Below are 11,948 nucleotides of genomic sequence, written 5' to 3'. Positions count from 1 at the left end.
CCCGCAAACGAACTAAGCAACTCGGCGGCGGCGATAGAAACAAACGTGCTCGTCGATCGTCGAACAAAGAATGCCCGTCACACTCGTCAACGCTCAATTTAAAGGCTGCACAGAACACTCTAGATAACGTCGCAAACAGCTACCAGCACGGGCTGGAACATTGTGGAAAGACACCCGAGTGGCCGTAACCTTTGAGACAGATCTCGGTGCATCTTGCGCTACAACAAAACTGATAAAGGTGTGACTCGCGAAGTCGAGCATAACAAACAAAAATTACGGAACTGATACGCGGTCCAGAATCAGAGTGATAAGCCTGTATGCCGGCGGCTGTTAAAAAACAACAAATGCAGTTTTGAAGATTTCGTGGTATTACTCCCCCCTTAAAAAAAAACATCTCCTCGATGTTCCAAAACAAAGAAACTTAAACATAGACACTGCAAAGTTTAAACACCTCAGATTCTTTAACGCGCGTAATATGCCTTCAGTCGTACAACATGTACAATTTCTGGGCGTGCGCGTCGCCGTTGTGATGCTGACGTTCCGTCGGGAATGACTTCATAGTCCAGTGGTCTGACGCGGCGAATGATTTTGTATGGCCCAAAGTATCGACGCAACAGCTTTTTACTTAATCCGCGACGGCTAATTGGTGTCCAAACCCACACTTGGTCTCCTGGATTGTACTCTGCGTGGCGTCATCGTAAATTGTATCGTCGGCTGTCGGTGCGCTGTTGGCCTTTAATACGCAGCCGTGCGAGTCGTCAGGCTTCCTCTGCGCGCTGCAGGTAGGCGGTGACGTCAAGGTTGTCCTCGCTGGTTACGTGCGGCAGCGTTGCGTCGAGCGTCGTCGTGGGCTCCCTGCAGTGCATAAGCTTAAACGGGGTCGCTCTGGTCGTCTCCTGGACTGCCATGTATACGCGAAGATCACGTACGGCAAGATGGCGTCAAATGTCTTGTGGTCAGCGTCGACGTAAATGGCGATCATGTCCGCGATAGTTTTATTCAGGCGCTCCGTAAGGCCATTGGTCTGGGGATGGTACGCAGTTGTTCGTCGATGGCTTGTATGACTGTATTCCAGGATGGCTTGCGTCAACTCTGCAGTAAACGTCGTTCCCCTGTCCGTGATGAGCACTTCTGGGGCGCCATGTCGCAAGAGAATTTGTTCGACAAAAAATTTGGCGACTTCTGCCCCGGTACCATTTGGTAGTGCTCTTGTTTCGGCGTAACGGGTAAGGTAGTCAGTGGCCACGATGATCCACTTGTTACCCATAGACGAAGATGGAAAGGGGCCGAGGAGATCCATCCCAATTTGTTGAAAGGGCAGTATTGGGGGCGGAATCGGGTTTAGTAGTCCTGCTGGTCTGATCGGCGGCGTCTTGCGTCGTTGGCACTCACGACACGTCTTCACGTAGTGAGCAATTTCGGCAGGCAGTCGCGGCCAGTAATACTTCTCCTGGTTTCGACGCAACGTGCGCGCAAATCCGAGATGGCCTGCTGTGGGCTCATCGTGCAACGCCTGCAGAATTTCCTGCCGGAGGTTTTTAGGCACTACAAGAAGCTGCGAGGTCTTGTTGGTTGGGAAGGTCTTCTTCACTAGGAGGCCATTGCTTAACGCGAACGATGATAAATGTCGCCTGAACACACCAGGAGGGGAAGTGGTCTTTCCTTTTAAGTAATCGGCTAGCGCGTTCAGCTCAGAGTCTAATCGCTGTTGTTCTGCGAAACTGCTGGCGCTTACCGGTCCCAAAAAGGCATCGTCGCCATCGTCCTTCGGTGGAGCGTCGACAGGAGCGCGTGATAAGCAGTCTGCGTCGGAGTGCTTCCGGCCCGACTTATAGACTACAGTCAAGTCAAATTCTTGAAGTCGTAGGCTCCATCTGGCAAGGCGGCCGGAGGGATCTTTCAAATTAGCCAGACAGCATAGCGCGTGATGGTCGCTTACAACCTTGAATGGTCGGCCGTATAGGTATGGACGAAACTTAGAAGTAGCCCAGATGATCGCAAGGCACTCCTTCTCGGTCGTCGAGTAATTGACTTCGGCTTTTGTGAGGGACCTGCTAGCGTACGCGATTACTTTCTCCTGTCCGGCACTCTTCTGGACGAGAATGGCTCCTAGGCCCACACTGTTCGCGTCGGTGTGAATTTCGGTCTCGGCGTTTTCAGCAAAGTGGCCAAGTACAGGAGGGCATTGCAGGCAGCGCTTAAAGGGCCCATGAAAACCTTGAAGCCGTGCTTAAGAAAGGCGCACAAGCGGTCGGCGTGCCTTCACTGGTCAGCAAAGCGCAAAAAATTTTAGGCTAACATCTTTAATAGCGCAGATATTCCATATTAAAAATGACGCTCCTCCTCTCCCGTCGCTGTAGCCCTCAACTCATACACGCCGATGCGCCGGCCAAAAAAAAAAAAGAAAATGTCCGGGCCGACGCCCCGCCCATAATGCGTCATGAAGTGACGCCACCGACCCTCGGTTTGTTTACTTCCGGTGGTGCTCCGATTTCTTCCCCTTCGTGCTTGCGGCGGTTCGCGTGTCGGGCGCCATGGATCGCATTGATCCCGAGCTCGAAACGAGGCTGCGTGAAGCCGCTGCCGAGCTGGACATTGATCCATATGATTATACTCCGTTTCGTGATCCGCTAGACAGCGACGACAGCAGGGACAGCAGCACGTCATCGACTGGCCCTTCTGAACCACCCGCTGGAGACGTAGACGACGGCCTACCATGGTGCGTTCCGTGGCGCGCGCGCCACTGCACATAAGTTATTACAACTTTCTTATTTCACGAAATGCCGTTTCGTGTTTTCTTCGCGGCCTTTTCACATTTTACTTATGCGCAGGTGCCGCTGCGAAAGCATGCCCACACCTGAAGATGTGTGCTGCCGCAGCATGCCGGAGGTGCTGGTAGTGTGCCAGCAGCACGGCGGCTGCATTACGATCCACCCAGCGTTCCAAAGCGTCCGAAGTCCTTCGGGCTGTGCACATTGCACTAGAGGAGGAGGGAGCGAACATCGATGGAGACGGAGATGTAAACAAGTAGGTAGTGCGGAAGCGTCAGGTGACAGATTCGCATTATTATCTTTTTTTTTTGTGTGTATGATCCGTTTACTGTAAAGCGTGGTATTTTCAGGCAGCACCGCTTCATAGCCTACCGCTTGTTTACCAAGTGGATTTGGGGCAGGCTGGGCGAAGGCAACAGGGTGGTCCTGCCAGCCTGCGTCGTTTGCCGGGTTCGGCGTGAATTTCCGTCGGCGAGCTACGTGGGATTCAGGCACCCTCCCCTTTAATCTCAGGTGATTGTCGCTTCACTGCATGCTGTATATAAACTTTATCACGTGTGCCAGGCGCACTTCTTCGAGTGGTGCATGGAAGTGCGTTTATTTTTAAGGTGGAAAAATAGAGAATGCTATTTTATGAATGCCAAGTTATGCACTGCATCAAGTGTCTGTTTTGTGGCACTGTTTAAGAACAGACATCTCATTCCTCTAAAGTGCCAGAACGTGTAGATATCTAAGCAAGAAAGGTATAGAACTGTTAGTTAGTGAAAAATAAAGCCTGGGAAGAAAATTCAAATCCTAGTAAAAAAAAAGATACACATCCAAAAACAATCCAGAATGGAGGACAATGCTGAGCATCGCCAAGTCAGCTTGAGCACATGCTTCCAAGCATCTACCATAAACATTCATTTATTTTGAATGGAATTTTATAGAAAAAAAAATTAAAATCGAAACTCAGAATGCTTGTGCCGAGGCAGCACAAGCATTCTGTGTTTTGATTGATACCGAGTGTGTGAGTGCTCAATACTGACACAATGAAATAAGTGCTTGAAGGTTTGTTTATTGATACTCCTAGCCGTGAATACATGACAACAGATTGCAGAATACATCCATTCCAGCAGTGGAGTAATATAGGTGAAGCACAGATCAAACCACAACTCTTGTTCCTGCATTTGCTGATCTGAATTATTAATTTGAATTTATTTACAGTCTAATACGCTTGCAGAGTGTTACATTTCTTATCTCCAAGCTGCAGTAATAGCTGGTCCCTTTCAGGTGTGTTTGCCAAAGTGTAGGGGCAGCAATGCATATTTTCAAAAAGTTGTGCAGGTTCAACCGTCCTTGAACCAAATTTAATGAGCGTTAGCCATTGGCCGCAGTCACAGTTGCTGCTGCCACTTTGATCTTGGCTCGCTTGCACTCTTGCTCAGCTTTTTAGCAATGGGCTAGTCTGGCTTCTCTTTGTTCAATGGTCTCGGCAGGCTGTCTAGCACGGTTGCAACCTCCGTCTTTAGTGAGGTGGCGTATGTGCATGGTGTATTTCCGTAAGTTTAATAAAGAAGGAGTAGATGAAACATTAAGACGATGATCATTGTAGCGCACGAAAATGTCTTGCAATTAGAAATTGATGGAGGCGATGTTTACTGTACAGTGCGAAGTGTGTTGCAGTTTTACTACGAGGTGTGATAGGTTGTGGCAATAGCATAGTGCTCTCATGTCTAAGCTATAAAGATGACATTGTTTGCTGCACAGCGTGAGAGTTCAAAGTCAACATTGCATTCACTTTGAGTTTTGTGCACGGGAGAAGTAGAGCGAATGCTCTAAAAGCCTTATTTTAGCTGTCTCTGCTATCACCAGCTGTCATGCCTGGACATAATCCCCTATTTCTTGATTATCAGCTCTATCTAACTGTGCATTACATCGCTCTCCTTTCACAGTGAATATATGTACACGAATTCTGCCAGCTAAGGTAGCCACTGCTTCTCATTTTGTGGCCTGTACCGCAGGAATCACTTAGTTGGGCTGGGAAACCTTGTCATTGCCTGTTCTAATATTTATCCCTCGGGCATTTTATAGAGCGAGGAGCTTCTTTCATAATTCATTCATTTGGCACTGTTGATAAGGATGTTTTTAACTTGTTCTCTTGCAATTTCTGGGGCCTGAACTTTGTCGACAGCTCGGCTTGTTATCTTGCTTCTTTGAGATCTGTGAATATGTTTCTAGTTTTTACTGTCGCTTTTCTATCCGCATATCTCCTCTTCTGTGGCTCCTTTTCATGGTCGCTTTTTCCAGTGTTGGTGTTTACATTTTATTCATCTGTGCAGGATTGTCAAAGGGAAACGATAGGCAGTATAGAACAGAGCACCAGAAAGAAGGAACAGAACTGAAGAATTTACAGCTTTGCAGAAAAAGACCTCGATGAAATTTGCAAGGAGAGAAGAAGGGAGCACTTATCCAAGGGGAAGAGGTCCCCTGCCTTAGGGCAGAGCATTCCGACCAGTTACGCGGGTGTGTGATGGTGGGCTGTCGGCTTTGACGGTTCCAAGCGGCCTCCACTGGCTTCTGCTTTGGTTATGTGGGCTGAGGCATTCCCTGTCTACGGTACGAACAATGCACTTTGCAACACACTCTCATGCTGTGCAGTAAGCATCGTTCTCTTCATCAAGTTCAAACTACAACATACTGTTCAGCTGTGCGGCAAACATTGTGATCTTCATGAAGTTCCATCTGCACCACCCCTTCATTTAACCTGGGTAAATATGGCATACACATACGCCAACTGGACGAGTGCGGCCGAGGTTTGCTAGCGTAATGTCGGACCAATTTAAGCAGTGTGACATAATTCGCAGTGCTTTCACATTACTACACCTAAGCAGAATTGAGTGCACTCGTGCAATTTCTTTTTTTTTGGGGGGGGGTGGGAGCAGTTCTTTTCACTGCACTAGAGTATGCAGGTTGTGCCACAAATTTTTCTCAAAGTTGGCAAATCCCATGAATCCTTGCAGCTCATTGACCTTTTTGTAACTTGTGTAATTTTTTAGCATATGTAATACCTTTCCTGCAGTTTTGGTCTGTTCTATATTGTCACAAACCCCGCCTTAACGATTAACAGAGACGCGGGATCCCCTTTACGGTTACCCGTCATCCCTCTATGAGGTTTGAGAATACAGTTAAAAGTTAGGCCGGTCAACCAGTGAAGTGCGTGTGTTGGTGTGTGATCAAGGAATAAATTTATGCGTCACTTTTTTAACACACAACGGGAACATATATAGGTAGTAGTCCAAATTACACTGCGTAAAAAAATTAATAAAACACCAGGACATGATAGTAATAAAAAACGACTCAATAACTGACAAGAGAAAAAACCGACAATGAACAAACGCTGCGATAAAGAAGACTATAAAATAACAAAGCAAGTATTCCAGAGATAGTAAGTAAGGGCGAGAGTTACACAAAAACACAGCGTAAAATACTAAGCCAGGTCAAAGTTTAAACAAAGGCGAAAAGAATATTCAATTAACCGACAGTCTGTAGCAAAACGGATTCTCACAGCCTTCTTATCTAATGAGGTATCGTAGTTGCAGAGTTGGTCGGTAGCGGTAAGATTTCAGGTATTACCAGCAGTAAGCGAAGGCCAGTGTCTGAGTAAACTTTTTTGTATAGCAGGCCATCACATAGGCGTAGGCAAAACTGGCTGTTCGAGGTTGGGTCTTGAGCAGCAGCTAAGAACGACGACTTCAGATGCTGATGGGTGTGTTCCTCGGTTCAAAAGGTATGAGTATCTGGAAATCTCTGAGATAAAGCAGTGACGTAATGATCAAAGTTGTCCGCGTCGCATTCCGTCGTGGCAATTGGCAACCAGGAGAGGCAGTCTCCATCTGCGTGCCGTCGGCCACTTTTGTAAGGAATGCTGTAGTCGTATTCTTGCAAGCGAAGTGCCCAACGGGCTAGGCGACTAGACGGATCACAGAGATTGAGTATACCAGCATAGGGAATGGTGATCGGTTACTGAGAGGCTCTCCTTACAGGTAGCAGCGAAACCGCTGCACGGCGAAAACAACCGCGAGACATTCCTGCTCGGTGATGGTGTAGTTGTGCTCAGTCTTGCTTAGAGTCCGACTGGCGTAAGCAATCACATGTTCACAGTCGTCATACCCTTACAAAAAAGCTTAATGAGTTTCTGATTAAATGTTTTTTTTACATTTCCCATCATGCACATTAACATTTCTATACATTTTCTTGATGCATTTTTGATGGGTTTCACAAGAAAGTTGGACACCGTGTTTCTGGTTGGTACCTAATGTGTGCATTTCTTGTGTGTTGTTCATGAGTGTTGACCAATGGGCGCCTGATGGCTTTCACTTTTGGATAAAAAGTAAAAGCTAAAACGTAGCGAAGTACCTCAACTACATTAAAAAAGCTAAAAAATAAAAAAAAATTAGAACTAAGAAAAAAAACTGCACCTCTGGCGCGATTCGAACTCGGTGCCTCTTACTCCGAAGCTGTCTACGCTAACCACTCGGCCACTCAGGGAACTGGTAACGTCGGTAACGTATTAGCTTCTTATGTCTGCATTCATAAGATTGGGACAATGTTTCGAAGCATGTTTCGAAGTGTACAGGCCATTGCGGCTGCTCTAACAATTACAACTTCTTGACCATTAGAACTTGCATCTAATGTTCTGGATACCTATGCGCACTATTTTGTCCACTGGAGTCATTTTAACAAGTCGAGTTAGGCATCGCTGGCATATTTATCAGCGCTGGCTCTTCGGTGGTTGCTACCTTGGGCGTAATTTTCGCTGAACATGGAGTTGTAGCACGAACCTTTAAGGAAAAAAAGTGCGACCAAGCTTCAATACCGGCAAGCGCAGCAGCGCCAACACTATTTTACTGGTAACTAAATCTTATTTAGCGATGCGATGACTGAGGGCTCGGCTAATCTATACGCAGAGCAGGAAGGAGCTCGAAAGCTTAAGAAACACGCAAAATATCATGCATTATAAAGAAGGCATTGCTTCTCGTGCCCTGGTCGCGCACATGCCCCCAGGACGGTCCAGTTCCGAGGCAACGCACGGCTCGGGTTACGTCCGCGCGTCGTCGTCGGCGCAGGCCGGGGTACCCCTGCTCGTCTCTCCGAAACGGCCTGCTCGCAGGTGCGAGGAGGCATTGGAAATGGAGCGGCCTTGCGTCCGTTTGCTTGGAGGCGGTGTGGCAGTGCGTCGGTTCGCGTACACAACAATATCCTTGCCCGTAACACCCTCAAGCATATTGTCCAACCACAGCACCCATTCGCTTCGCAAGAAGTGATTTTCAATGGCACAAACACCCAAGACGCAGGGTGTAAGCGTGTTTTGAATGAAACAAATGTCCAAAGAGTTGTTTTTGTTTTTACAGTGCATGCTAAACAGAAATGAAAACATAGTAAAGAATATACATTCGCTTAGTGATGTATACTTTCCCTCATTTGAGAAAGTCAATGTATTTCCACATTAGCTCCTATACAAAAATACTGTTGTGTTTTCCAAGTACAAAACTTCTTGCGTAATCTCAAATGAAAGTCTGTTGCGGATCTCATGTTAAAACACATAAAAATTGTTTCTTAGGCAACATCCTACATATGCTAATCAGAAATGAAAACATAGGGCTCTGAAAGTGTGCAGTTAACAAGGAAATAATATATATTCACTTAGTGATGTATACATTTCCTCATTTGTGAAAGTCAATGCATTTCCACATTAGATCCTACCCAAAAATACTGTTGCGTTTTCCAAGCACAAAACTTCATGTGTGATCTCAAAGGAAAGTCTGCTGCGGATATGATGTTAAAACACATCTAATCTTGAATCTCCTTTGAGTGGTTGATGACTCATCAAAAACACATTACGTGGGTAACAGAAATTCAATATCTATTTTTGTAAGGGTAGCGCTAAACGAGGACAGCACTGAGGCCTATGCCACTTGCGTCCGTGTGCACTGAAGTTGGAGCAGAAGGGTTGAAATGCCGTAAGATAGGATGTGATGTTAGTGGAACCTCAGTTGTTGGAAAGGATGAGTTGCATTACCTCACTGACTTGAACTTGTGCAGTGTGCAAAATGGCTCCATTCTGCACAGCTAGTACACTGTAAGTCATGTACTTTGCGCTGTAGCCTGGCGAGTCACAGCGACCATCCCCTGCCAGGTCTGTTGTTGTACCTACAAGCTCACTAGCAAGTCCTGCTTGCCTTTGCTGAAAAAGCTGCAAAGAAGATGTTCAATTTAGAGGCTACAAACTTGCAGTCATGTGGTTGCTTTAATGCATATTAGGATGAGGGGGGCAGGTTTCAAATGCTGCATTGCTTTTCACTTTTCTCACAGCACATTTACTAAAAAAAAATATTGCAAAAATTATGCCTTCAGTACTAGAGCATGCAGCTGGTCTATTAAACATGTAGCCAAAGGCAACAGAGGTGTGCAATAGCAGGTGCATTGCACTGCAATGCCTCCGCTGTTGCATATATGCTGCATTTTATATGTTTTATATGTTGCATTGTAACTTCAAGTTGTTGTCATGAAAGGATGCGACATCTAGTTATCGAGTTAATGACGTATACTTTGACTTGAATGTTGTAAGAGAGATATCCTTATTGTCAAACCTCATTTCTGGCAGGTAGCAAGTATGCCCGTTGGTAGTTGTAATTGTGATGCCTTGCACCCCGATGGATTGCAGGAACCGAAGAACTGAAGCTATACCGCAGCCAGAGAACAAGATGCCTGCAGCCAGGAGGACATTTCTTGCTGCTTTTCCTTCAACCAGTGGTTGGCTTTTCCAGAGGAAAGAATGCTGCAGTGAGCATGTCCCCTTCACAGTCACAAGGCTTCCCGCTTTGCTAAAGTAAAGGGTTCTTGTTTGCCCGCACATTGTTCAGGTCTCAAGAAGCTGCCGCAGGCAACCCTCGAACACAAGGAATTTTCGCTCTTTGTAGAGGGGTTCCTCAATCGCTGACTGGGCCGTTTCATCCTGATGGTCGCTGAAAAAGAAGTGCAGTGAAGTCAGCGATTGGTGCCATGTGATTTTTAATATTATGAACTAATACGTAGCAGCCGTGGATGTTCATCTCGGAATGTCTTGGCTGTAAAATGTGCTAAATAAAGCTGCTGTCAAAGTTTATAGTAGGTATGCATTTTTTTTTTCGTTCTATCAACAGGGAACAGAAAAATGCCATGCAAATTAGGTACACTTTAGGGCTGCGCAACTTATATTTTTTTCACAACAGAATCAAATATTCTTGTGCATCTTAGTGACTTATTCAAATATTTGTGCAAAATTAAATGGCAAAGTGCATGTGATGGCTCCGTAGTAGCTCTAAAGACAGCACTAATGTACACTAGGCAGACACAGCATGACCATATTATGTAAGTAAAAATTGCCCTTTTGCTACCTGACGCAACTGTGAATATCCTAACACCAAGTCCGAGATTAGTGGTGTGCAAGGTATGTATGAGGCATGGTCACTATAGACTCATCAAGGCAATATTTGTTGACCCATTGTGAGTATTACCACATCCTTAATCATGTCAAGCCATGCATGAGAGTTATGAACGCTATCATTCGAATGGACTGTGTCACAGGGAGGGTATATTTGCAGGTTTGAATGAGTGGATATGTGACACATAGGTGACGTATTTCGTCAAGTTTCCTTTTTTTTGCCTAATTAACAGTGCTGAAATGACAAATTTTCTTGCCTGCCATAGCCAGCAAATGCACAAAAGTGGATGAAAGAAGTTCTGTTCTAACGAGCGGCCAGTGATAGCAGCCTGCCACCGACTTCTCTGGTGGCAGGCTTCTCTGTTTGAACCTTGGTGCTGACTAGAGATTTAAGTCCAATAGATACCTGTGTACCTGGAAAAATTTCATATATTTAAAATTATTGGCAAGCACCCCATCTATGTTTAATGTAATGAATCATATAGCTCTTTTAATACATTTTCACAACACTACAACATCTTTATCAAAATGACTTAACAACAGAATGGCACTCCCACATTGTGTTGCCACAGTATGCGTGCGAGTAGTTGAAGGCCCCGCTTGTGATGCTTCCTGCAGACAGATATTCATAGTTATAATGATGGTTGCAGATTTGAAATTTTTCATGCTTTCATTTTCAGGTGCTGTAGAGAGTGAACTGCCCGTAAGAAAATGCAACCATTGTCAACTTGCTACACATACACAAATATTCTGAAAGTGGAGAACTGATATGACTAAAAAATTTGCACAGACAAGCTGTAGTTCGTGGAGTTTCAAGCGCCCTGAAAAATTTGGGGGCATGTTAGCAGCACAAACGAAAGACACAGTGCAGGACAGTCGACTAATATACTGTTCCATGAACCAATCCAGCAGCTCATTATTTTTGAACGTCGAGTCTCCCACATTAATCCAGTTAATATATGTGCTCCGAGTTTCTTGTTTTGGTGCGCCAGTGCACACCAAAGCCTTGCATCATCCACTAAACTAAATTAACTATTTGAACTCCAAAATAATCTCATCTCTACAAGGAGAGCCACATTTTAATTGCTTCCAGAAGGTGCCTCAAGCGATGATCGAGCTTGTGCATGGAAGCAGACATAACATTTGCACTAATTTGCATAGCTTACTTACTCGGGCAATAGAGCCATCATATGCAATATAATACAAAGCTGTTCAGTACAGTTGAAAATTAAGCATGTACATATGTCAAAAGACTTGCATCATCCACTGGATAAAATGACCTATCCAAAATATTCTCACCTCTACACGAAGAGATGTGGTATTTGGATCACATCCGGTAGGTGCCTGAAGCAATGGTTGAACACATAACTGCATGAAAGCATAATGACATAGAAACATTTGTGCTATTTTATATAGCTTCTAGCAATAGAGTCATCATATATGTGAGCAACATATTACAAAGTTATATATGTGGCCTAAATATACATAAATATAAATATAAAAGTATATATACATTGGTATTAATACCATGATCACAGTACTAACCTGTCCAGAGGAAACCTGTGTAGTGCTGAGGTCTTTCGGGTTTCCTGACGATGATGGTTTGCCATGCTAGGAAAAGAAAGGAAATTTGTGTGCAATCAACATTGTGTTAATAGCAGTTTTATTATTCTGCACATGAATGAGAATGAAAGGAGACAACAGTTTGCAAG

At 45.0% G+C, this 11,948-nt stretch overlaps 1 long non-coding RNA gene across 1 annotated transcript; it reads left to right on the top strand.

Moving 5' to 3' along the window:
* Window positions 1-2,982: 2,982 nt before the first annotated feature.
* LOC146171827 (uncharacterized) lies at window positions 2,983-9,791 on the top strand. The gene is made up of 3 exons (XR_014702773.1): window positions 2,983-3,027; window positions 3,122-3,284; window positions 9,478-9,791. It is a non-coding gene; the product is annotated as an uncharacterized LOC146171827 (long non-coding RNA).
* Window positions 9,792-11,948: the final 2,157 nt, after the last annotated feature.

The sequence above is a fragment of the Amblyomma maculatum genome, unplaced genomic scaffold, assembly GCF_055883805.1.
Source record: "Amblyomma maculatum isolate TAMU_Amacu unplaced genomic scaffold, ASM5588380v1 scaffold_18, whole genome shotgun sequence".
Lineage (NCBI taxonomy): Eukaryota > Metazoa > Arthropoda > Arachnida > Ixodida > Ixodidae > Amblyomma > Amblyomma maculatum.
Note: the sequence above shows the minus strand (reverse complement) of the source record. Positions and strands in the feature narration are given on the sequence as shown.